This window comes from Hypanus sabinus, chromosome 8, assembly GCF_030144855.1.
Source record: "Hypanus sabinus isolate sHypSab1 chromosome 8, sHypSab1.hap1, whole genome shotgun sequence".
NCBI lineage: Eukaryota > Metazoa > Chordata > Chondrichthyes > Myliobatiformes > Dasyatidae > Hypanus > Hypanus sabinus.
In genome coordinates this window covers 108,107,776-108,129,191 of record NC_082713.1, presented here as the reverse complement: position 1 = coordinate 108,129,191, position 21,416 = coordinate 108,107,776, and positions in this window count along the sequence as shown.

Here is a 21,416-nt window from a genome sequence, read left to right as displayed (position 1 = left end):
AGCTCCCACAACCCAAGACTCTCGCCTCCAGCTCCAAGAACCCAAGAATCTCACCTCAAGGTCCGAGAACCCAAGATTCTCGCCTCGAGCTCCCAAACCCAAGACTCTCACCTCGACCTCCCAAAACCCAGGACTCTCGCCTCGAGCTCCCAAAACCCAAGACTCTCGCCTCGAGCTCCAAGAACCCAAGACTCTCGCCTGAGCTCCCAAAACCTAAGACTCTAGACACGAGCTCCCAAAACCCAAGACTCTTGCCTCAAGCTCCAGAACACAAGACTCTCGCCTCGAGCTCCCAAAACCCAGGACTCTCGCCTCGAACTCCCAAAACCCAGGACTCTCGCATCGAGCTCCCAAAACCCAAGACACTAGCCTCGAGCTCCAAAAACCCCACTCTCTCCTCGAGCTCACAGAACCCAAGACTCTCGCCTCGAGCTCCCAAAAGGCAAAACTCTCGCCTCGAGCTCCCACAACCCAAGACTCTCGCCTCCAGCTCCAAGAACCCAAGAATCTCACCTCAAGGTCCGAGAACCCAAGATTCTCGCCTCGAGCTCCCAAACCCAAGACTCTCACCTCGACCTCCCAAAACCCAGGACTCTCGCATCGAGCTCCCAAAACCCAAGACTCTCGCCTCGAGCTCCAAGAACCCAAGACTCTCGCCTTGAGCTCCCAAAACCCAAGACTCTAGCCTCGAGCTCCCAAAACCCAAGACTCTGGTCTCGAGCTCCAAGAACCCAAGACTCTCGCCTCGATCTCCCAAAACACAAGACTCTCACCTCAAGCTCACAAAACCCAAGACTCTAGACACGAGCTCCCAAAACCCAAGACTATCACCTCGAGCTCCGAATACCCAAGACTCTCGCCTCGAACTCCCAAAACCCAGGACTCTCGCCTCGAGCTCCCAAAACCCAAGACTCTCACCTCGAACTCCCAAAACCCAGGACTCTTGCCTCGAGCTCCCAAAACCAAAGACTATCGCCTCGAGCTCCCAAAACCCAAGACTCTAGACACGAGCTCCCAAAACACAAGACTCTCGCCTCGAGCTCCCAAAAGGCAAAACTCTCGCCTCGAGCTCACACAACCCAATACTGTCGCCTCGAGCTACAAGAACCCAAGAATCTCGCCTCAAGCTCCGAGAACCCAACATTCTCGCCTCAAGCTCCCAAAACCCCTCACCTCGAACTCCCAAAACCCAGGACTCTCGCCTCGAGCTCCCAAAACCAAACACTATCGCCTCGAGCTCCCAAAACCCAAGACTCTAGACACGAGCTCCCAAAACCCAAGACTCTCGCCTCGAGCTCCCAAAATACAAGACTCTCGCCTCGAACTCCCAAAACCCAGGACTCTCGCCTCGAGCTCCCAAAACCAAAGACTCTAGCCTCGAGCTCCAAAAACCCGACTCTCTCCTCGAGCTCCCAGAACCCAAGACTCTCGACTCGAGCTCCCAAAAGGCAAAACTCTCGCCTCGAGCTCCCAAAACCCAGGACTCTCGCCTCGAGCTCCCAAAACCCAAGACACTAGCCTCGAGCTCCAAAAACCCCACTCTCTCCTCGAGCTCACAGAACCCAAGACTCTCGCCTCGAGCTCCCAAAAGGCAAAACTCTCGCCTCGAGCTCCCACAACCGAAGACTCTCGCCTCCAGCTCCAAGAACCCAAGAATCTCACCTCAAGGTCCGAGAACCCAAGATTCTCGCCTCGAGCTCTCAAACCCAAGACTCTCACCTCGAACTCCCAAAACCCAGGACTCTCGCCTCGAGCTCCCAAAACCCAAGACTCTCGCCTCGAGCTCCAAGAACCCAAGACTCTCTCCTTGAGCTCCCAAAACCCAAGACTCTAGCCTCGAGCTCCCAAAACCCAAGACTCTGGTCTCGAGCTCCAAGAACCCATGACTCTCGCCTCGATCTCCCAAAACACAAGACTCTCACCTCAAGCTCCCAAAACCCAAGACTCTAGACACGAGCTCCCAAAACCCAAGACTCTCACCTCGAGCTCCGAATACCCAAGACTCTCGCCTCGAACTCCCAAAACCCAGGACTCTCGCCTCGAGCTCCCAAAACCCAAGACTCTCGCCTCGAGCTCCCAAAACCCAAGACTATAGACACGAGCTCCGAAAACCCAAGACTCTTGCTTTGAGCTCCCAAAACACAAGACTCTCGAATCGAGCTCCCAAATCCAAAGACTATCGCCTCGAGCTCCCAAAACCCAAGACTCTAGACACGAGCTCCCAAAACCCCAGATTCTCGTCGCGAGATCCCAAAACCCAAGACTCTCGCCTCGAACTCCCAAAACTCAAGACTCTCACCTCGAACTCCCAAAACCCAGGACTCTTGCCTCGAGCTCCCAAAACCAACGACTATCGCCTCGAGCTCCCAAAACCCAAGACTCTAGACACGAGCTCCCAAAACACAAGACTCTCGCCTCGAGCTCCCAAAAGGCAAAACTCTCGCCTCGAGCTCACACAACCCAATACTGTCGCCTCGAGCTACAAGAACCCAAGAATCTCGCCTCAAGCTCCGAGAACCCAACATTCTCGCCTCAAGCTCCCAAAACCCAAGACTCTCACCTCGAACTCCCAAAACCCAGGACTCTCGCCTCGAGCTCCCAAAAGCAAACACTATCGCCTCGAGCTCCCAAAACCCAAGACTCTAGACACGAGCTCCCAAAACCCAAGACGCTCGCCTCGAGCTCCCAAAATACAGGACTCTCGCCTCGAACTCCCAAAACCCAGGACTCTCGCCTCGAGCTCCCAAAACCAAAGACTCTAGCCTCGAGCTCCAAAAACCCGACTCTCTCCTCGAGCTCCCAGAACCCAAGACTCTCGCCTCGAGCTCCCAAAAGGCAAAACTCTCGCCTCGAGCTCCCAAAACCCAGGACTCTCGCCTCGAGCTCCAAAACCAAAGACTATCGCCTTGAGCTCTCAACACCCAAGACTCTAGCCTCGAGCTCCAAAAACCCGACTCTTTCCTCGAGCTCCCAGAACCCAAGACTCTTGCCTCGAGCTCCCAAAAGGCAAAACTGTCGCCTCGAGCTCCCACAACCCAACAATGTCACCTCCAGCTACAAGAACCCAAGAATCTCGCCTCAAGTTCCGAGAACCCAAGATTCTCGCCTCAAGCTCCCAAAACCCAAGACTCTCACCTCGAACTCCCAAAACCCAGGACTCTCGCCTCGAGCTCCCAAAACCAAATACTATCGCATCGAGCTCCCAAAACCCAAGACTCTAGACACGAGCTCCTAAAACCCAAGACTCTCGGCTCGAACTCCCAAAACCCAGGACTCTCACCTCGAGCACCCAAAACCAAAGACTATCGCCTCGAGCTCCCAAAACCCAAGAATCTCACCTCAAGCTCCCAAAACTCAAGACTCTCGCCTCGAGCTCCGAAAACCCAAGACTCTCGCCTCGAACTCCCAAAACCCAGGACTCTCGCCTCGAGCTCCCAAAACCCAAGACTCTCGCCTCGAGCTCCCAAAACCCAAGACTCTAGACACGAGCTGCGAAAACCCAAGACTCTCGCTTCAAGCTCTCAAAACACAAGACTCTCGCCTCGAGCTCCCAAAACCAAAGACTATCGCCTCGAGCTCCCAAAACCCAAGACTCTAGACACGAGCTCCCAAACCCCAAGATTCTCGTCGCGAGCTCCCAAAACCCAAGACTCTCGCCTCGAGCTCCCAAAACCCAGGACTCTCGCCTCGAGCTCTCAAAACACAAGACTCTCGCCTCGAACTCCCAAAACCCAGTACCCTCACCTCGAGCTCCCAAAACCAAAGACTCTAGCCTCGAGCTCCAAAAACCAGACTCTCTCCTCGAGCTCCCAGAACCCAAGACTCTCGCCTCGAGCTCCCAAAAGGCAAGACACTCGCCTCGAGCTCCCACAACCCAGGACTCTCACCTCGAGCTCCCAAAACCAAAGACTCTAGTCTCGAGCTCCAAAAACCAGACTCTCTCCTCGAGCTCCCAGAACCCAAGACTCTCGCCTCAAGCTCCCAAAAGGCAAGACACTCGCCTCGAGCTCCCAAAGGGCAAAACTCTCGCCTCGAGCTCCCACAACCCAAGACAGTCTCCTCGAGCTACAAGAACCCCAGAATCTCGCCTCAAGCTCCGAGAACCCAAGATTCTCGCCTCGAGCTCCCAAAACCCAAGACTCTCTCCTCGAGCTCCCAGAACCCAAGAATCTCGCCTCGAGCTCCCAAGGCAAAACTCTCGCCTCGAGCTCCCACAACCCAAGACTGTTGCCTCGAGCTACAAGAACCCAAGAATCTCGCCTCAAGCTCCGAGAACCCAAGATTCTCGCCTCAAGCTCCCAAAACCCAGGACTCTCGCCTCGAGCTCCCAAAACCCAAGACTCTCGCCTCGAGCTCCCAAAACACAAGACTCTCGCCTCGAACTCCCAAAACACAGTACTCTCGCCTCGAACTCCCAAAACCCAGGACTCTCGCCTCGAGCTCCCAGAACCCAAGACTCTCGCCTCGAGCTCCCAAAAGGCAAAACTCTCGCCTCGAGCTCCCACAACCCAAGACTCTCGCCTCCAGCTGCAAGGACCCCAGAATCTCACCTCAAGGTCCGAGAACCCAAGATTCTCGCCTCGAGCTCCCAAATCCAAGACTCTCACCTCGAACTCCCAAAACCCAGGACTCTCGCCTCGAGCTCCCAAGACCAAAGACTATCGCCTCGAGCTCCCAAAACCCAAGACTCTAGCCTCGAGCTCCCAAAACCCAAGACTCTAGCCTCGAGCTCCAAGAACCCAAGACTCTCGCCTCGATCTCCCAAACCACAAGACTCACCTCAAGCTCCCAAAACCCAAGACTCTAGACACGAGCTCCCAAAACCCAAGACTCTCGCCTCGAGCTCCCAGAACCCAAGACTCTCGCCTTGAGCTCCCAAAACACAAGACTCTAGACACGAGCTCCGAAGACGCAAGACTCTCGCCTCGAGCTCCCAAAAAACAAGACTCTCGCCTGGAGCTCCCAAAACCAAAGACTATCGCCTCAAGCTCCCAAAACCCAAGACTCTAGACACGAGCTCCCAAAACCCAAGACTCTCGCCTCGAGCTCCCAAAACACAAGAATCTCGCCTCGAACTCCCAAAACCCAGGACTCTCGCCTCGAGCTCCAAAACCAAAGACTATCGCCTTGAGCTCTCAACACCCAAGACTCTAGCCTCGAGCTCCAAAAACCCGACTCTTTCCTCGAGCTCCCAGAACCCAAGACTCTTGCCTCGAGCTCCCAAAAGGCAAAACTGTCGCCTCGAGCTCCCACAACCTAACAATGTCACCTCCAGCTACAAGAACCCAAGAATCTCGCCTCAAGCTCCGAGAACCCAAGATTATCGCCTCAAGCTCCCAAAACCCAAGACTCTCACCTCGAACTCCCAAAACCCAGGACTCTCGCCTCGAGCTCCCAAAACCAAATACTATCGCATCGAGCTCCCAAAACCCAAGACTCTAGACACGAGCTCCTAAAACCCAAGACTCTCGGCTCGAACTCCCAAAACCCAAGACTCTCACCTCGAGCACGCAAAACCAAAGACTATCGCCTCGAGCTCCCAAAACCCAAGAATCTCACCTCAAGCTCCCAAAACTCAAGACTCTCGCCTCGAGCTCCGAAAACCCAAGACTCTCGCCTCGAACTCCCAAAACCCAGGACTCTCGCCTCGAGCTCCCAAAACCCAAGACTCTCGCCTCGAGCTCCCAAAACCCAAGACTCTAGACACGAGCTGCGAAAACCCAAGACTCTCGCTTCAAGCTCTCAAAACACAAGACTCTCGCCTCGAGCTCCCAAAACCAAAGACTATCGCCTCGAGCTCCCAAAACCCAAGACTCTAGACACGAGCTCCCAAACCCCAAGATTCTCGTCGCGAGCTCCCAAAACCCAAGACTCTCGCCTCGAGCTCCCAAAACCCAGGACTCTCGCCTCGAGCTCCCAAAACACAAGACTCTCGCCTCGAACTCCCAAAACCCAGTACTCTCACCTCGAGCTCCCAAAACCAAAGACTCTAGCCTCGAGCTCCAAAAACCAGACTCTCTCCTCGAGCTCCCAGAACCCAAGACTCTCGCCTCGAGCTCCCAAAAGGCAAGACACTCGCCTCGAGCTCCCAAAGGGCAAAACTCTCGCCTCGAGCTCCCACAACCCAAGACTGTCTCCTCGAGCTACAAGTACCCAAGAATCTCGCCTCAAGCTCCGAGAACCCAAGATTCTCGCCTCGAGCTCCCAAAACCAAAGACTCTCTCCTCGAGCTCCCAGAACCCAAGAATCTCGCCTCGAGCTCCCAAGGCAAAACTCTCGCCTCGAGCTCCCACAACCCATGACTGTCGCCTCGAGCTACAAGAACCCAAGAATCTCGCCTCAAGCTCCGAGAACCCAAGATTCTGGCCTCAAGCTCCCAAAACCCAAGACTCTAACCTCGAACTCACAAAACCCAGCACTCTCGCCTCGAGCTTCCAAAACCAAAGACTATCGCCTCGAGCTCCCAAGACCCAAGACTCTAGACACGAGCTCCCAAAACCCAAGACTCTCGCCTCGAACTCCCAAAGCCCAGGACTCTCGCCTCGAGCTCCCAAAACCCAGGACTCTCGCCTCGAGCTCCTAAAACCAAAGACAATCGCCTCGACCTCCCAAAACCCAAGACTCTAGCCTCGAGCTCCCAAAAGGCAAAACTCTCGCCTCGAGCTACCACAACCCAAGACTGTTGCCTCGAGCTACAAGAACCCAAGAATCTCGCCTCAAGCTCCGAGAACCCAAGATTCTCGCCTCAAGCTCCCAAAACCCAGGACTCTCGCCTCGAGCTCCCAAAACCCAAGACTCTCGCCTCGAGCTCCCAAAACACAAGACTCTCGCCTCGAACTCCCAAAACCCAGTACTCTCGCCTCGAACTCCCAAAACCCAGGACTCTCGCCTCGAGCTCCCACAACCCAAAACTCTCGCCTCGAGCTCCCACAACCCAAGACTCTCGCCTCCAGCTCCAAAAACCCCAGAATCTCACCTCAAGGTCCGAGAACCCAAGATTCTCGCCTCGAGCTCCCAAATCCAAGACTCTCACCTCGAACTCCCAAAACCCAGGACTCTCGCCTCGAGCTCCCAAGACCAAAGACTATCGCCTCGAGCTCCCAAAACCCAAGACTGTAGCCTCGAGCTCCCAAAACCCAAGATTCTAGCCTCGAGCTCCCAGAACCCAAGACTCTCGCCTCGATCTCCCAAACCACAAGACTCTCACCTCAAGCTCCCAAAACCCAAGACTCTAGACACGAGCTCCCAAAACCCAAGACTCTCGCCTCGAGCTCCCAGAACCCAAGACTCTCGCCTTGAGCTCCCAAAACCCAAGACTCTAGACACGAGCTCCGAAGACGCAAGACTCTCGCCTCGAGCTCCCAAAACACAAGACTCTCGCCTGGAGCTCCCAAAACCAAAGACTATCGCCTCAAGCTCCCAAAACCCAAGACTCTAGACACGAGCTCCCAAAACCCAAGACTCTCGCCTCGAGCTCCCAAAACACAAGACTCTCGCCTCGAGCTCCGAAAACCCAAGACTCTCGCCTCGAACTCCCAAAACCCAGGACTCTCGCCTCGAGCTCCCAAAACCCAAGACTCTCGCCTCGAGCTCCCAAAACCCAAGACTCTAGACACGAGCTGCGAAAACCCAAGACTCTCGCTTCAAGCTCTCAAAACACAAGACTCTCGCCTCGAGCTCCCAAAACCAAAGACTATCGCCTCGAGCTCCCAAAACCCAAGACTCTAGACACGAGCTCCCAAACCCCAAGATTCTCGTCGCGAGCTCCCAAAACCCAAGACTCTCGCCTCGAGCTCCCAAAACCCAGGACTCTCGCCTCGAGCTCCCAAAACACAAGACTCTCGCCTCGAACTCCCAAAACCCAGTACTCTCACCTCGAGCTCCCAAAACCAAAGACTCTAGCCTCGAGCTCCAAAAACCAGACTCTCTCCTCGAGCTCCCAGAACCCAAGACTCTCGCCTCGAGCTCCCAAAAGGCAAGACACTCGCCTCGAGCTCCCAAAGGGCAAAGTCTCGCCTCGAGCTCCCACAACCCAAGACTGTCTCCTCGAGCTACAAGTACCCAAGAATCTCGCCTCAAGCTCCGAGAACCCAAGATTCTCGCCTCGAGCTCCCAAAACCAAAGACTCTCTCCTCGAGCTCCCAGAACCCAAGAATCTCGCCTCGAGCTCCCAAGGCAAAACTCTCGCCTCGAGCTCCCACAACCCATGACTGTCGCCTCGAGCTACAAGAACCCAAGAATCTCGCCTCAAGCTCCGAGAACCCAAGATTCTGGCCTCAAGCTCCCAAAACCCAAGACTCTAACCTCGAACTCACAAAACCCAGCACTCTCGCCTCGAGCTTCCAAAACCAAAGACTATCGCCTCGAGCTCCCAAGACCCAAGACTCTAGACACGAGCTCCCAAAACCCAAGACTCTCGCCTCGAACTCCCAAAGCCCAGGACTCTCGCCTCGAGCTCCCAAAACCCAGGACTCTCGCCTCGAGCTCCTAAAACCAAAGACAATCGCCTCGACCTCCCAAAACCCAAGACTCTAGCCTCGAGCTCCCAAAAGGCAAAACTCTCGCCTCGAGCTACCACAACCCAAGACTGTTGCCTCGAGCTACAAGAACCCAAGAATCTCGCCTCAAGCTCCGAGAACCCAAGATTCTCGCCTCAAGCTCCCAAAACCCAGGACTCTCGCCTCGAGCTCCCAAAACCCAGGACTCTCGCCTCGAGCTCCCACAACCCAAAACTCTCGCCTCGAGCTCCCACAACCCAAGACTCTCGCCTCCAGCTCCAAAAACCCCAGAATCTCACCTCAAGGTCCGAGAACCCAAGATTCTCGCCTCGAGCTCCCAAATCCAAGACTCTCACCTCGAACTCCCAAAACCCAGGACTCTCGCCTCGAGCTCCCAAGACCAAAGACTATCGCCTCGAGCTCCCAAAACCCAAGACTGTAGCCTCGAGCTCCCAAAACCCAAGATTCTAGCCTCGAGCTCCCAGAACCCAAGACTCTCGCCTCGATCTCCCAAACCACAAGACTCTCACCTCAAGCTCCCAAAACCCAAGACTCTAGACACGAGCTCCCAAAACCCAAGACTCTCGCCTCGAGCTCCCAGAACCCAAGACTCTCGCCTTGAGCTCCCAAAACCCAAGACTCTAGACACGAGCTCCGAAGACGCAAGACTCTCGCCTCGAGCTCCCAAAACACAAGACTCTCGCCTGGAGCTCCCAAAACCAAAGACTATCGCCTCAAGCTCCCAAAACCCAAGACTCTAGACACGAGCTCCCAAAACCCAAGACTCTCGCCTCGAGCTCCCAAAACACAAGAATCTCGCCTCGAACTCCCAAAACCCAGGACTCTCGCCTCGAGCTCCAAAACCAAAGACTATCGCCTTGAGCTCTCAACACCCAAGACTCTAGCCTCGAGCTGCAAAAACCCGACTCTTTCCTCGAGCTCCCAGAACCCAAGACTCTTGCCTCGAGCTCCCAAAAGGCAAAACTATCGCCTCGAGCTCCCACAAACCAACAATGTCACCTCCAGCTACAAGAACCCAAGAATCTCGCCTCAAGCTCCGAGAACCCAAGATTCTCGACTCAAGCTCCCAAAACCCGAGACTCTCGCCTCGAGCTCCAAGAACCCAAGACTCTAGCCTCGAGCTCCCAAAACCCAAGACTCTTGCCTTGAGCTCCCAATACCCAAGACTCTTGCCTCGAGCTCCCAAAACCCAAGACTCTAGCGTCGAGCTCCGAAAACCCAAGACTCTCACCTCGAGCTCCAAGAACCCAAGACTCTCACCTCGAGCTCCAAGAACCCAAGACTCTAGCCTCGAGCTCCCAAAACCCAAGACACTCGCCTCGAGCTGCCAAAACCCAAGACTCTAGCCTCGAGCTCCCAAATCGCAAGACTCTCGACTCGAGCTCCAAGAACCCAAGTCTCTCGCTTCGAGCTCCAAGAATCGAAGACTCTCGCCTCGAGATCCCAATACCCAAGACTCTCGCCTCGAGCTCCCAAGAACCCAAGACTCTCGCCTCGAGCTCCAAGAACCCAAGACTCTCGCCTCGAGCTACCAAAACCCAAGACTCTCGCCTCGAGCTACCCAAGTCTCCCAGTCTCCCAGTACTCCCAGACCTCTCCATCTCCTAGAAATTAGGCCTCGTCACACCTTCGCCTGGTTTGGGGGTCCGAGCCCAAGTCAAGGCCCAGGCTCTGGGTCCATGTCCAGTCTCAAGGTCGGAGTCCACCCCAGGCTCCTTGTTCCCCGCCCCTCGTCCCAGTCCTGCTTCCCCAGCCCTGTCTGTGACCTGTTCCATCTTTTAGTTTTGTCCCATCCTATTCCTAGTACTTCAGTGTCTGTGTCCTGCATTTGGGTCCAGTCTCAATGCCCCCCCCTTATGACATAACTGCCCTTAACAGTCTGGTTGAATACTGCCTAATGAAATTAAGAATTCCTTTCACTTTCCTATTCTTTATTGTGTCTCTGGCTGTTCACGCCAAAGCCTGTTAAACCAAAGCCTTTACCCTCTATCACTGGCACACTCTGACAATGGCCACTCTGCCTCAGCCTATCTTCCTTTTATTTGCGGCTGAGTTTAGGCCTCAGATGCTGACACTTACCGCACCTGTGCAACTGAAAATGACCGGCCTTACCTGAACGTGTTCCTCTTATTCTCTTGTCCCTGGCTTGCATAGAGTGCTGACACCTCTCGTTTCATTACGCCGCACACCAGTGCCCCCCAGTACTGCGTGCTCACCCTGCCTCTGTTTATACTGCTGAAGCACAAATATACTGCTAGATCCAGCCCTAACCACGTCATGTTTGCAGACTGCACAACAGCGATTGGCCTCAAAAGCAACAATGATGAGTTGCCATACACAGAGCGGCTTGTGGACTGGTATGAACTGAACAAAACAACTTAAGTCTCAATGTGGACAAGACTGAAGAGATGACAGGGTACTCCTCTGTGCCTTTGTAGTTAGGAAGGCAGTGCAAAGTTTGCATTCATTTTGAGAGGGCTAGAATATAAAAACAAGGATATAATGCTGAGGCTTTATAAGGCATGTAAGGCATAAAAGAGATGAGGAGGAATTTCTTTAGCCAAAGGATGTTGAATCTATAGAATTCATTACTATGCACAGCAGTGGAGGAAAAGTCTTTGGGTATATTTAAAATGGGTTGGATAGATTCTTGATTAGTCAAGGTGTCAAAGGTTATGAGGAGAAGGCAGGAGAATGGGGTTGAGAGGGATAGTAAATCAGCCATGATGGAATGGTGGAGCAGACTCGATGGGCCAAGTGGACTAAATATGCTCCTATGTCTTAAGGTCTTATAATTGTGAACTTCAGGAAGCTGCAGACTAACCACTCCCCTACTGTACATCAATGACTCCTCTGCGGAGAGTCAGAAGAACCAAGTTTCTTGGAGTGCACATCAAGAGTGATATCACCTGGTCCTTCAACACCACCTTTTTCTTCAAGAAAGCACAGCAGCACCTCCGCTTTGTAAGGAGACTGAGCTGAGCAAGCTTCTCCACCCCCACTCTAACCACATTCTACTGGAGCGCCATCGAGAGTGCCCTAACCAGCTGTACAACAATAAGAATCAGGTTCAGTATCACTGGCACATGTTGTGAAATTTGTAAACTTTGCAGCAGCAGTACAAAGCAAAACATGATAATTATAGACAAAAACTGAATTACAGTAAGTATGTGTGTGTGTATATATATATATATAAAAATAATAGTTACATTAAGGTAAGTAGTGCAGAAACAGAAATTTTTAAAAAAGTAGTAAGGTAGTGTTCATGGGTTCAATGTCCATTTAGAAATCAGATGGCAGAGGGGAAGAAACTATTCCTGAATCACTGAGTGTGTGCCTTCAGGCTTCTGTACCTCCTTCCTGATGACAACAATGAGAAGAGGGCATGTCCCGGGTGATGGGGGGGTCTTTGATGATGGAAGCTGCTTATTTGAGGCACTGCTCCTTGAAGACGTCTTGAATTTTATGGAGACTACTTTGTGTGAAGTCCATCTCCCACCCCCCATCCTCATCACATTCTACAGGGGTTGTATTGAGAGCATCCTGAGCAGCTGCATCACTGCCTGGTTTGGGAATTACACTGTCTAGGATTGCAAGACTCTGCAGCGGATAGTGAGGTCAGCTGAGAAGATTATCGGGGTCCCTCTTCCCGCCGTTACAGACATTTACACTGCATGCTGCATCCGCAAACCTAACAGCATTGTGAAGGACCCCGTGCACCCCTCACACAAACTCTTCTCCCTCCTGCCATCTGGCAAAAGGTACCGAAGCTTTTGGGCTCTCACGACCAGACTATGTAACAGTTTCTTCCCCCAAGCCAACAGACTCCTCAATAATCGGGGTCTAGACTGGCATTGTAATGTGTCCTCCACTGTGCCTATTGTCTTGTTTATTAATTATTGTACTGCCCTTCACTGTTTTGTGCACTTAACGTAGCGCTCTGCAGTTCTGTAGCCTAGTGCAGTTTTTATGTTGTTTTATGTAGTCTAGTGTAGACTTGTGCTGTCTCACATAGTCTAATGTAGTTTTGTGTTGTTTCATGTAGCACCATGGTCCTGGAGGAATGTTGTTCCATTGTTACTGTGTACTGTACCAGCAGTTTATGGTCGAAATGACAATAAAAGCAACTTGAACTTGAACTTGAGACTAGTACCCATGATGGAGCTGACTAATTTTATAACTCTCTGCAGCTTATTTCAATCCTGTGCAGTAGCACTCCCCCCAAACCCATACCAGACGGTGATGCAGCCAGTCAGAATGCTCTCCACGGTACATCTGTAGAAGTTTTCAAGTGTTTTAGGTGGACAAACCTAAAATCCTGATGAAATATTTCACTGTCTGGTATAGGAATTACAAGGCAACTGATCACAAGATCCTGCAATGAATTGTGAGGATTGTAATCACATTTAGTAGTTCAACTTTAATTACATTCTGGTTTCATCTGTTTTTCTCTCACACATCAGTGCTTTAATTCTAGATTTATCCACACTGTATCTTTGCACTTGTCTATCAAGTCATTTCCTATCTTCCTTCACTCCAAAGTTTAAAAGTAAGTTTATTATCACAGTACATATACATCTCCATGTACTACCCTGGGGTTCATTTTCTTGTGGACATCCACAGTAGATAAAGACTTTATCCACAGCAGATAAAGTAGATAAGGATAAACGATGGAAAAACTACACATGACAAAGTTAGACAAACAACCAACGTGCAGAAGACATCTAACAGTGCAAAAACAAAAAAGAAAACAATAAAAAAAATAAACAGACAAACAAACAGACACTAAATATTGAGAACATGAGTTGTAGAGTTCTTAAGATTGATTCCAGAATCAGGTCAGTCTTGGAGTGAGTGAAGTTATCCCCTCTGGTTCGAGAGCCTTATCATTTCAAAGGTTTCAAAGGTACATTTAATGTCAGAGAAATGTATACAATAAACATCCTGAAATGCTTTTTCTTTGCAAACTTCCTCAAAAACAGAGGAGTGCCCCATAGAATGAATGACAGTTAAATGTTAGAACCCCAAAGCCCCCCACGCATAAGCAGCAGCAGAGCAACGAACCCCCAACAGCAAAGAGAACATCAGTGCCCTCCCACTGAGCACTCAAGCATGCAGCAAAGCATCAATAAAGACACAGACTTGCAGTACCCCAAAGACTACTCGTTCACTCGGTAATTCAACGTATCACAGGCTCTCTCTCTCCCTAATAAGGGAAAAAGAGGTGTCCCCACTTGAGGGGCAATAGCTGCTCCTGAACTTGGTGGTATAGGACCTGAGGTTCCTGTACCTGCTTCCTGATGGCAGCAGCAGGTCCCTATTGACAGACCCTAACCATCCAGACCAAGCTCACTCAACCTTTCCTCATAAGGCATAAACTCTAATCCAGCAGGTTCTTGGTAAATCTCCTCTGAACCCTCTCTACAGCTTCCACATCCTTCCCATATTGAAGCAACCAATGTGGTCTAACCACAGTTTTACAGAACCACAACAACACCTTAAACTAAATCCCCCGACTAATGAAGACCAACATACCATCTGCCTGCTTGACTAGTTAATCGGTTTGAACAACCACTCTGAGGCATCTTTGGACATTGGACCCAAGATCCCTCTGTTCCTCCATTCTGCTAAGAATCCTGCCATTAACCTTGCAGTCCAGTTTCAAGTTTAATCTTCCACATCACTTCACACTTTTCTGGATTGAACTCCATCTACCACTTCGCCACCCAGTTCTGCATCCTGTCTACATGCCATTGTAACCTACCACACCCTTCTATACTGTCCACAAGAACACCAACCTTCATGTCACCTGCAAACTTAATAACCCATCTTTCCACTTCCTTATCAGTCACAAGGAGCAAGGGTCCTAGAACAGCACTAGTCAGTGACCTCCATCTATTATCACCCTCTTCCTTCTGTGGGTAAGCCAGTTCCAAGCCTATATTAATTAAGTTTCATGGTTCCCATGCCTTGTGACTTTCTGGATGAACTCCTACACATAACCCTTCTGCCTGCTTTAAACTGCTCCTTAAAAGCAACCATTTCATCAAGCTTCTGTTGCTAGGATCTCTGCTGAGCAGTCTGGTAGCAAACATTGTTCTTGTAACAGTCCTATGAAGAGCCTTGAGAGGTTTTGGCAATTTAAACACTAAGTACACGTTTTTTTTTTCTACAGTACACAAAACAGGCCCTTTGACCCATCTAGTCCGTATCAAATTGTCATTTTGCCTACTCACATTGACCAATACCTAGACCATAGACCTCCATCTCTCACCCATCCATGTGCTTCTCCAAACTTCTCTTGTGTTGCAATCGAAGCCACGTCCACCAATTCTGCTGGCAGCTGGTTCCACGCCCTCACCACCTTCGAGTGAAGATGCCCCTCCAAGGCTCCTCTTATACATTTCACCTTTCACCCTTAACCTATGATCTCTAGTTTGTGTCTCAGCAAACCTCAGTGGAAAAAACCTGCTTGTGCTTAACCTATCTATATCCCTCATAATCTTACATACCTCTACAAATTTCTCTTCATTCCCCTATAGTTCGAGGAATAAAGTCCAAACCTGCTCAGTTTTTCACTACAACTCAAAATGCAATCAGATGTAACTATGAATGGAAACCTGAAGGAACACTCTTAACCCAATTTGTCATGAGGAAATCCCACAGACAACACTGCTAAAAGCCAGCTTAATGTTCTTATAATTCTTTAAAAGATTAAAAAATTATTTACTTCATTTGTCAAACGTATATCAAACCATTGAAACAATGAAATGCATCGTTTCTGTCAAATCAAATTAGCGAGGATTATACTAGGCAGCAAAGTGTCACTCTGCTTCTAACTCCAACATAGCATGCCAACAACTCACTAATCCTAAACTGTGCATATTTTTTGGAACGTGGGAGGAAACCAGAGCACCAGGAGGAAACCCATGCAGTCAGTGGGAGAATGTGCAAATTCCTTACAAGTAGTGGTAGGAATTGGAATCCCGATGAGTGGGTGCAGGTGCTGTAAAGCAATGCAGTAACCTCTGTGCTACTGTGCTTCCTAATAATAACATGATTGGAATTCTTGGGATCTAACAAGCAGTCACATTCTAATCAGGGTAAATGTGTAACATAATGAATTACCATAAGGAAGTAATGGTTTTCTCTTCTGTACATTGAAGCTCCAAAGAGAAAAGTCCTAGCTTGCTCAACCTATCCTCATACAACATGCTGTCTGATCCAGCCAGGATCCTGGTAAAGCTCCTCTGCACCCTCTCTAAAGCTTCCACATTCTTCCTATAATGAGGTGACCAGAACCGAATGCAATATTCAAGTGTGGTCAAACAAGCATTATAAAGCTGAAAATCAGAATGGTAATCCATCTGTGGAGCCAAAGCAGATGGAGGAGATCTTAAGTGAATTCCTAGCATCTGTATTTACTCAGGAAATGGACACAGAGTCTATGGAAGTGAGTCAAAGTGACATAAACCTCATGGACCCTGTATAGATTACAGAGGAGGAGGTGTTTGCTAGCCTGAGGCAAATCAGAGTGGATAAATACCCAGGGCCTGACAAGGAGTTCCCTCAGATCCTATGCGAGACAACTGCAGAAATTGCTGGAGCCCTAGCAGAGATATTCAAATCATCCTTAGTGACAGGTGAGGTACCAGAGGATTGGAGGATAGCTAATATTGTTCTGTTGTTTAAGAAAGGCTCTAAGCATAATCCAGTAAATTATAGGCCAGTGAGTCTGACATCAGTTGTGGGAAAGTTATTGGAAAATATTCTAAGGGACAGGATAAATTAGTATTTGGATAGATCTGGATTTTTTAAAGGATAATCAGCATAGCTTTGTGTGTGGTAGGTCATGTCTAATTAACCAGTTTTTCAAGGAAGTTACCAAAAAGTAAACATTGTCTACATAGACTTTAGCAAGGCATTTGACAAGGTCCCACATGGGAGATTGGTCAAGAAGATCCAGTTGCTTGGCATTCAAGATGAGATAGACATTGGCTTTGTGGGAGAAGCCAGAGAGTTGTACTGGATGGTTGCCTCTCTGACTGGAGGCCTGTGTGCCTCTGGGATCAGTGCTGGGTTTGTTGTTGTTTCTCATCTATGTCAATCATCTGGATGGTAACGTGGTTAACTGGATCAGCAAATCTGTGGATGACACCAAGACTGGGGGTGTAGTGGACAGTGAGGAAGGCTATCATGGCTGCAGAGGGATCTGTATCAGCTGGAAAAATGGGCTGAAGATTGGCAGATGGAGTTCAATGCAGACAAGTGTGAGGAGTTGTACTTCAGTAGCACAAACCATGGTTGGTCTTACGCAGTGAATGGTAGATCACTGTAGAGTGTGGTAGAACAAAGTGACCTGGCAATGCGGGTATATAATTTGTTGAAAGTGACATGACAGGTAGATAGGGCTGCAAAGAAAGCTTTTGGCACATTGGTCTTCATAAATCAATGTATTGAGTACAGGAGATGGGATGTTATGTTGAAGTTCACAATACACTGGTGAGGTTCCATTTGGAGTATCGTGTGCAGTTTTGGTCACCTACCTACAGGAAAGATGTAAGCAAGGTTGAAAGAGTACAGAGAAAATTTACAAGGATGTTGCCAAGTCTGGAGGACCTGAGTTATAAGGAAAGATTGATTAGGTTATGACTGTAATTGTTAGAACATAAAAGACAGAGAGGAGATTTGATAGAGGTATACAAAATTATGAGGATTATACATAACGTAAATGTAAACAGGCTTTTTCCACTGAGGTTGGGAAAGACAGCAACCAAAGGTCATGGGTTAAGGCTCTTGAATTCAATCTCTTCACTAACAAAAGCCTTCTTAAACATCCTCTCAACCACTGCTGCAATTTGAACGTATGGACAAAAACACCAAGCTCCCTCTGTTCGTTAGTTAATGGCTAAGAATCCTGCAATCAATCCTGTACTCCACCTTTAAGTTTCACCTTCCAAAGTGAATCACTTCACTCTTTTCCGAATGGAACTCCATCTGTCACTTCTCAGCCCAACTTCACAGCCTCTCAATGTTCTGTTGTAATTTACAACAAACTTCTACATTATCCAGAACACTAGCAACCTTAGTGTCATCTGCAAAAAAAGTTGCACAAAATGTGATGGCCAGGAACACGGTGTGAACCTCTGAGAAACTGGCACCACGCAATGCCAGTTCCAGCAGCGCTGACAGAGACCTGATTAATTTCTTCCAGGAATTTTTCATACAGCTAACTGGCCAGTTTAATTCAGTCGAAGCCCAGTGGCTGAAGCCTGGAGATTGGACACTGAAGGCCCGTCCCAGGGTTGGAGGACTGTCGGTATGTGTGGAAGAGTGGGAGGGAGGAAAGGGACTTTTTTGTTGTTATCATTTAGTTGCTTGTTGTGTTATGTTTTGTTCTGATGAATATTATGGGCCCACAACTCACTAGCCCTGACCCATTTGTCTTTGGACTGTGGGAGGAAACTCACAGGGTCACCGGGTCAGGAGGAGAACGTACAGACTCCTTACAGACAGTCGCTGGATTTGAACCCTAATTGCTGCGCTAACTGCAACACTACCATGCCACCCTATAATAGTGGAATGGAAACATCACTATTTCCATGTGATTTGATTAGATTTTATTTGCTAACTCTAAGACATGGGACCAGAATTTGACCCATTGAGTCCACTGTGCTATTCCGTCATGGCTGATTCACTCAACCCCATTCTCCCCATAACCCTAGGCACCCTGACTAATCAGGAACCTACCAGCCCCTGTTTTAAATATACTCAATGACATAGTCTCCAAAAGTCCTTTATTTTTGACCTTAAAATGTTGAGGCCCTCTGTTGGTCGGGTTGACCATGGATGTTGCATCCTAGCTGTCTCTGTAGTCAATATTCAAGCCAGCACTCAAGCCGGAGCAGAACGATATGGAGAGCAAGCTGCTGCCCATGCAGCAGACTCCCCTTCTGCACCATGCCGATGAACCAAAGGGAACAGCAGAGACTGATACTTCAGCTTAGCAGTTGCTGCATAGTAAACATGTCCTGAGGCATTTCTAACTGAGATGATCATACACAATTTAACAGTCTACTAGGGCAGATTAGTTCTGGCAATCAAAAGTTTGCTTAAAGCAGCAGTTCAGGGACTTTGCATGGTTGAGTAGCTGTTAGTGTAATGATATTACAGTGCCAGTAATCAGGGTTCAATTCCTGCCACTGTCTGCAAGCATTCTCCCTGAGACAGCTTGGCTTCCTCTGGCTATCTGCTTTCCTCCCACGTTCCAAAGACATACAAGTTAGAGTCAGTAAACCGTGGGCATGCTGCCAGGAACATGGTAACACCTGTGGGCTGCCCCCAGCACGTACTTAGACTGTGCTGGTCATTGCTTCAAACGAAGCATTTCACTGTCTGTGTCGATGTACGAGTGACAAATGAAGCTGATCTTGAAAATTAAAAGAAAGCGGCAGAGAATTCCTTAGGGAATTCCAGAGACCAAGTAGCCAGAGGCACTTCACTGATATCAGCGGAATGATTAACAGAAAACTAAAATTGCATCTATTGCTGTGCCCTTCTCTCCGAGATTCAGGGAGTATCTATAAACATCGCAATGACAAATGGCTCCAACAGTCCTGCTGCAGTCACTAGATTGGTTGGAAAATAGGACTCATCTCACAAGCATGGTTATTTAGCCTTCATGTACCCAACTATCACATTCTCCCTACGCTCTCTCTTTCTCAAGGTTGACAGGTCTGACTTATACTTCTCTCGAACCCTAGACTTTGAAAATTCAGTGTTTTGGGAGTTTTATTGATCCCTGAAGTCTCATTCATATGCAGCTTGAGTGTAAATACATTTTAATCATGCCCTTTGATAAATCAATGGTGAAGCAATTCCATACCTTGACTGGTTAGATGACACTTTTACAGCGCAGGGCAATGGAGTTCAGAGTTCAGTTCTGATGCTGTCTGGCATGTTCTCCCAGTCATTGTGTGGGTTTCTTCCCACAGTCCAAAGATGTAGCAGTCAGTAAGTTAATTAGACATTGTAAATTGTCCCGTGTTTCGGGTAGGGTTAAAAGAGGAGGTTGCTGGATGACACTGCTCGATGAACCAGAAGGACCTATTCCATACTGTATCTCTAAATTATAAAAGTAATAAATCAAAACACAGAAACAGGTGCTGACTACCATTTCTCCAGTGTGTTCTATAAGAGCATCTACCATTTCTCCAGTGTGTTCTATAAGAGCAACTACCATCAATTTGATCCTGGCTACAGTTCCAATTCTTTGCCCCCTTCTGCTTCCCACAAACCACTGAGCCGACCGAACGTCTGCCAATATATTCAATAAAATCACCTCCACAGATCTCTGAAGGAGCAATTTAATCTTGTTGACATTTCAGGTTGAGCCTGTTCACCAGAGTGGAAAGGAAAAGGGATGAAGAGGTCCCCCCAGATTAGGTCGGACCTCACCTAGGGTTGTGTGAATGAAGTCACGGGTGAGAAGTACTGGTAGATATGATGCAGTCTCTTTATTCAACAAAATACTACAAATAAGCTGATTGCATTTGGAGTCATGAGTGAGAGAGGGAGAGCGAGAGAGGTTTTCCCTGGGTGCTCCAGATCTCCCACAGTCCAAAGACGTACCAGGCAGGTTAAATGGTCATTGTAATTGTCCTGTAACATTAGGATTGATTGGGGTTGTGGGTTGGCTGGGGCCTGGAAGGAACTACTCCATGCCATATTGTTAAGTAAATAAATAAATAAAAAATAAAAATGAACATGGATAGGAAAGACTTTGAGGGACGTGGACTTAATTCAGGCAAATTGGCTAACTTTGATGGGGAATTTGCTTGGATGAACCAGTTGACCAAAGGAGTGGTTTCTGTGCTATGAGTTGAATTGTCAAAAGCCTATGAACTATGAACTAAGTGCTGGGAGACAGGATTAATCTGGTCAGTATGGGCAAGTTGGGCCAAATGGCCTGTTTCTGTGCTATACGATACTTAATAGTCCAAAGAGTCATAATCACTAGTTCACATTTCTCAACAGTTCCACCCTGAAAGGGCAATCCTTTATTATATCTATTAACCACTCAATAAATGTTTAATATATTGTTTAATAAAATTTTGAATCAATATTTTGCTTAATATATATTGTTAAACAGACCCTTGTTTGTCTTCTCTTCCTCCTTTAGCAGCTAAGGAATGCAATCAATATGCAATGCTTTGACCTCACACTTACCATCCCACTCCCATCAGGGAGGAGGCTATGTAGCATCCACACCAGGACTTCTTTTGTTATGTGCTGTGTTGTAACCAGGAACACCAGAATCAAAAATAGTTACTTCCCCCAAGCAATAAGGCTGTCTGACACCTCAACCCACTAACCCGCCCCTCCACACTTCCAACCACCATTACTTTATCATTTCCTATCAGAGTCCCCTTATGTACAGACACTCCTGTGCCTAGCATCACTTAATGGACATACAATTAATCTACGTTTATAAGCTAACTTAAGTATTTATATTTATTGCATATTAGTATTATAGTTTTTTGTCTTATTGTGTTTTTTTTGTACTGCATTGGATCTGGAGTAGCAATTATTTTATTCTCCTTATGCACTGGAAATGACATTAAACAATCTTGAACCTTGAGTCATCAGTGCTGGGCTCTGACAGGTAAAGGAAAAGAGAAAGGGGACCCTTGTGGAATTGAGTTTAAGAAGCCATGAGGTAACTTTGCAGCTCCATAAAACACGAGTTAAACCACTCTTGAGTAGTGTCATTGAGAACACTCTGTTTGGCTCAAGAAACTGCAGGTGCTGAAATCTTGAGTCAAAAATAATACAAGCTGCCTGAAGAACTCAAAGGGTCAGACAGCATCTGGGGAGGGAATTCACCTAGACTGAGAG